Below are 6527 nucleotides of genomic sequence, written 5' to 3'. Positions count from 1 at the left end.
TCAACTATGTATCCTTTCATCTATTTTGGACTGTTTCAAATGATGCCTTGTCTACTGTGGCTTTCAAAGCAAGTCAGAGAAATTGGTCCAATTAGCCGTAAGCTGAGTTGAGTGTGGTAAAATACTGCATGTCTCTTAAAATAGGCGTGTAATGAGTCAAATCTTTATTAGAGGTCTCATACAAGTTGGAGCAGACTGCTTGCAAGATTTAAAAAGTAAAAAAAAAAAACAAAAAAACATAAATTTCTGTCACAACCAAAAACTCAGGTATTCTGTTACTAGGAGAGTTTGTCAAAAACACTTGCAGTTTCCAGCTGGAGATCTTTTTCAGTGGAACAATATTCTTTTTCACTTTTTTTTTTCCCACAATGTGTGTGAGATTCTTCCCTGCATATGCTTGTTGTGGTTTGGCTTCCAAGTGTATTGTCCTCAGGCTATTTTTGCATCCTGACAAGACATGTCTGAGTACAACTGACATTTGTGTGTGTGTGGGAGGGGGTGTTTAGCCTAGTCTGGCCAAAGTAGGGAGCACATGAGGGCAAGTGACAATAAACCTAATGTTCATCATAACCATGTTTCGAGCTTCTTTTCTCCTTCACTTCTTCCTTCCTCCATTCTCCATTTTTTTCCCCTTTCTTTATTTGAGAGGGTGCTGGCACATCTTTCTATTTCATTCTGGTTACTGATGTTTCCTTTTCCAGCTTCCTTCATTGTTGTTTTCTTTTCATGTTTTTCCATCCAGGTTTTGGCCTTTGCCAAGAGCAGCTCATCTCATCATGACCTATCTATGACCTTTCTGAGCTTGCCTTCTAAATTTAGGACTTGATGTATTGATAGCATGTGTGTGTAAACTCCTTCTATTGGACTGTTTTTCAGTGCAGTTTTGCCACAGACTGGCCTATCCAGTAAAATGGCCTATGCAGTAAGGTTGCCTGATGGACAGAATTAGGGAATGTTCCACTGAAAGTAAATTGTAATTTCCTTTGAAATGATGCTAAACTCTACTAAACTGTAGTGTAAAGGCAGAGGCTTTCTGATTTTTTTTTTTCTGTTGAAAAGCAAATGAGTGAAAGTTGGCCCCATCAGCGAACTGTGGGAAAAGTTCCGCTCCCAGAAAATCTTAGGCTTCAGAGACCAAAAAGAGCATTTTAAAGAGTTTTAAAGTGAGTTGTTTTATTTCTGCACACTGAGATTGTAGTGATCAGAACAGCTGTGGGATGACCTTCACATAAATTTGGCTGTGTATTTCTTCAGTTAGAAAACTAAAAGAAATTGTTATCAAAATTAAATAATTTTTTTTCCAATTATTTTTCCAAAGCCATTAACTGCACACGAAAACTACTCTAAACCAGTGAAGCCATCTCCTTAAACAACAGCTACTTTACATTATGAGTTAATCTTCAAAACAGCTGCAGAAAATCCAACAGGTTGTTGATAGTTGTTGTCAAAGAATACTTTAATCAGTGTGACACGTGGTATGTTATTAACAAACTGCCAAAGGAGACAAAAAGCCAGAGATTCACCATCTTTTAACTTTTTATTTTTAATCTAAAAATCTGTGTATCTTATTATAATTCTGTATATTGTAATGTCCAGTGATGTCACTCCTGACTGAAGTCAAGAATAAAACAAACTATAGTATTTTTTGTTCCCAAAAATATGAGCACATTTAGAAAGACAATTTTAAAACAGCCTGCACAAAAAAAAAGAAAAAAAAGAAGTTTGCAGATAATTCTGTATAGGATCATAATGACCATCAATAGGTTTTTAGACAGCACATTGACGTGGTGGTGAGCACTGTTGCCTCATAGCGAGAAGGTCGCTTTCTGTGTGGAGTGTGCATTTTCTCCCCGTGTCTACGTGGGTTCTCTCGGAGTGCTTTAGCTTCCTCCCACAGTCCAAAGACGTGCAGTTAGTGGGGTTAGGTTAATTGGTTATTCTAAATTGCCCATAGGTGCAAATGTGAGTGCGAACACACTGGCAACCTGTCCAGGGTGTACCCCACCTCTTGCATGGCTGCTAGGATAAGCTCCAGCACCCTCCTCCCGCAACCCTGAATTGGATAAGTGGCAGAAAATGGATGGATGGAGGTTTTTTAGACTTTCAAGCTGAATATCTTACACATCAGTTACTTACAGTACAGGACAGGAGACATTCATACTCCTTTCAGCCCTTTGCATGATGAGTAAGGGTTAAAAAAATAATGACCAATGCGTCCAGCTATGTCCTTGCTCTTTTGCGTGTCTTTTGGTTAAGGGTTAAGATGAAGCAAAGCAAACAAATGGAGGATGCCTGCTGCAGTCTCACAAGGAGTTGTGTGTGTGCAGACAGTGCCTGAAGCAGAAGAGAGAGATAAAGAGCATATGAGATTGGGCTAAAAGAAAGCAAACACAGACTTATCCCTCAGTCTGCCAGAGGCTAGCTGTGCTGCGATAAGCTGTAGTTCATACCAGGAATTTTTCTCTTTTTCCTATTTTTACCTTTTGCTAAAAGGGAAAACAGAAGATTTCAGTTTAGGTTTATCTCAATAATTTTAGACACATTTTATCTAAGTGAACTGCTATCTATGTAAGACATGCTGCAACAAAGGCAGTTAGGGCAGAAATGTAGTTGTTTTTAGCCAGATTATCTAAATCCCATGGTGGACTGTCAGCCTGTCTAGGTTGTACCGTTCCTTCCCTTACCCCACCCCTACATCCACATCCTGCTTTACCCTAAGCTGGATAACCAGCTAAGGAATCTATTCAAGTACATACACATTGCATTTAAAGGAAAAAACCTGGGGAAAACTGTGTTCCTTCTCCTTTGTGTCTTTCCTTTTTAAAACTATGCCAACTGGAATCCAAATCTCACCCTCTGAATTGGCCAGTTGGAAGTTATTATGGGAACAATTGCTTAAAAAAAAAAAAAAGTGAAAATAAGACCTAGATTGTAATGAAACAGAGATGAAATCAGAGAGAACAGAATGCTTTGGTGATGATTTTTTTCACTTAACATGTGGATATAAATTCAACTGCCACATCAAATGGAACAAAGTATAAGCAGACATTTTCCCCCCATTCTCTACTTTTGCCAGCCACTCAGCAAACACTTGTATCAGCACCAAGACACCAAAGTTTAAGGGCCTTCTTTGTGGACACGTGTTCACTGGGGTTGCTGATTTTTCAAAACTCTGCATGTTTAGGTCAGAGACTGCGAGCACTGGGTGGTCTAGGGATTTTGAAAAGGGTGCATATTGGAGGTCTGATCTTCAAAGGCTAATTTTCAGTTCCCTTGACTCCAATAAGGCTTTGAATCTGGCTGCAACACATGTGATTAAAGGCATGAGATTCTCTCTGAATATTTCAGGAAGCCAAAGCTGTTACATCTTCAGATACAGTTGTTTTGTCTGTAATTGATTTGACAGTTATTTGGTATTTAAACAAGCAGCAAAAAAGTTATTTAATAAGTGATGAGTCATAGTTTAATAAAGGATACATATATATATATATATATTTTAACAAGAACACCCAGAAGAGTTCACCTCTCTTATTAGCAATCTGTTTTACACATTTCTTTGTGTCTAGTCTGCCTAAAATGCAACAGTGAGAAACATTCCCTGGCTGAGTATTTTGGTTAGAGTGTATCTGTGGCTAAGAGGTGGGGTGAGGTGGGGGGTCAGCCTATCCCAGCTGTCACAGGGCAAGAGGCACAAGTTAAAACTAATATATGTAAATTATATTTAATTCATCTAAAATGTCAAAAGGTTCAATAAATAACTCTATTTTTCAAAAAAATTTAATTTTCTGGCAATTATTTCATGGTTCAGACCTTAAAGGGTTAAATGCATCGCCCTAAATATTTAACCCAGCAAAGCAGCATGATTGTTATCATTTGCATGCAAACTATTTTAACACACAGTAGATACAGTATATAGGCTTACACACAGACAAAAGTATGGCAATATGCAAAAAAGGCACCTCCTCATGTAACACCATCATCACAACTACAAAAGAAGCAACTCTGTGATTCTGTTTGAGGTTTCTGAGGCCCCCTTTTATTATTCTTTGTCTCTGCAGTCTTAATGAGTAAACACACCTCAGTTATTTATCCCTCAGTGTTCAGCATTCTGACCTATTCTCAGGACCATTGTTTTACCTTCCAATCAGTTTTTAAAAAATGGAAGCAGTGTGGAGGTCCAAGTGTTTGGTGCTTGTTAGCGACATCCCTCAAGGAATTAATCTCCGTTGAATCTGTTCTTGTTTTAGCTCAAAGAAATTTTTTGCATAATAGCTTGTTTTATTCTTTATAGAACAGCTTTCTAACTTTCTCCTTTTTTTTTTTTTTTTTTTTTTTTTTTTGTCTTTGCCAGATCTAAGAAGACCTTCACTTTTTTGGGGGGTCTCAAATTTAAAGAGCAGGGGGTTCACAGTTGGAGTGAAACTAATTGTACAACCACTGAGTGAAAAAGAGCTAATCAGTTCTTTTAGTTTTCTGCAAAACACACACACAAGCACACACACACACAGAGCACACACAGAGCGCATGCAGCCACAGTCTTGTTTTCATCATGACAGAGAACATTGCACTGACTCACATTCATTTCCTCAACATTTAGTCCAACCGTGCCTGTCCCTGACCTTTAACTAACCGTGAATTGAATCCAAGTTTTCACTCATGTTTTCATATTTTTTTTATTTAGGTGTATTAAAAAAAAACTGCATTGAAAAGAAAACTTTGAGAAATGTGTGACGTTATTCATTAAAAAAAGCTGGTTAAAATCAGATTTTTTATGTGATCTGTGCATTTTGGGGTGCAGCATTATTTCCTACCCAGATCCTGAAATTGCATGAATGAAGTTTAAAATGAAAATAATGATCACAGATGACAAATGCATTCATTTGCATAGACATAAATATTACATCAAATTGTCATAAGTAGCTTTTACATTTGGTAAAACATTTCAGAACTTAAAATTCAAGTCAATGCCCTTTTTTTTTATATATCCTGGTTGAGGTCTACATTAGGTCTGCCAAGCAGCACACACATTAAAGTAAGACTCAAACTGTGATCTGATTGTTCTCTATTCTTTCACGCTTCTCCTGTAAAAAATGTACTGCTGGGAGCAGAACCAAGCTGTGTGAAGCAATTTTTAAGTGAAATTTTGGTGCAATAAAAAAGTATCTGGGAAAAAAAAAATGTTTCAGACTAGTTTCCCAGTACTTTATAATAATATTGTTTGTGATTTTGTTATGACACCACTGTGCAGTAACAAAATCAGTTGGCTCCAGCTCCACCACAGAATCCGTTCTAAACGGGCTACAGGTGAAGCTTATTGTAAAAAAATAACAAGATCAAAGTTTACATTTTGATATCCCTGTCATATTTCATATTTATCCAAAGTTAGAGACAGACATGAATATTTGATATATTGCATTATTCATCCTGTTTGCACCTTGGATTACTGATTCAGTGTGAAGCTGTTAATGCAGTTTTTACCTGAAACAAAAGGTGATTGTTTTCCAATGCTAATTTTTTAAAATTCTCACACTTGAGATGAAAACAGAAAACGGGCTTTGGGTTACTTTCAAATGCCAGTGTATAATGAACAATCTTCAAACTGAACTCCAATGTTGTTGGGACCTACATAAAAAGCTGTTCTGCTTATAATATTTTAAATTAAACTTAGAAGTACAGGCCATGAATCTTGTCATAGTCAGTGTACATTATGTGGTTGCAACTGGATGAGAAAAAATAAAAAACTTAGATTTTCTGGAACTGTTGTGTCTTCACAAAAATAACACTAGATGGAGGTGTTGTCAAAAAGCAGCGAGCCCCCTTCTGCCCAAGAAAGCAACGTGTGTTCCAAAAATTGTTCATTACTGATTGTAATTACATTTGCAACAAATGGTTTCATTGATGGACGTAATCAATCTGGGAATATGCCAGTTAATTGGGTCAATATGTAAAACTGCTCATTTAGTATGTGGGCACATCAGTGAACGATGCAGATCAGCCTATTTCCATCCCGATGATAGCCCCTTACATCTCATCCACCCAGATGGATGAGTGCCAGCTCGCACGGGTTCACTGGTTCACAGAGGGTAAAATCTGACCTCATCACTGTGGTCGGATAATTCATATGAGACATGCTCACAACATGTTTTTCTCTTAGTCTAGCCTTTGGTTTACAGATTTAGTGGGAAGCATATTTGACATTGCATGGTTGTCTTAAGACAGCTTTTGGAACGTTAAGATTTTATCCAAACGCGAGTTACTGTTGCAACACCTCGAAGCTATGCAGCCATTCCCCTCATCATCCCCTCTTCTGGGATCAACAAGGCATGCTGTCCCAGAGAGCTGCTGCTCACTGGCTATTTTCTCTTTCTTTGTAAACCCCAGAGTCTGTTGTGCGGGAACCTCCCAGTAGAACAGCAGTAATACTCAGACCAGTCAGTCTGGCACCACCAACCATGCCACGGTCAAAGTCACTTAAATGATCTTTTCTTTTCTGATGCGCAGTTTGAACTTCAGCAGGCCGTCTTGAC

This window comes from Archocentrus centrarchus, chromosome 1 (genome assembly GCF_007364275.1).
Source record: "Archocentrus centrarchus isolate MPI-CPG fArcCen1 chromosome 1, fArcCen1, whole genome shotgun sequence".
Lineage (NCBI taxonomy): Eukaryota > Metazoa > Chordata > Actinopteri > Cichliformes > Cichlidae > Archocentrus > Archocentrus centrarchus.
Note: the sequence above shows the minus strand (reverse complement) of the source record.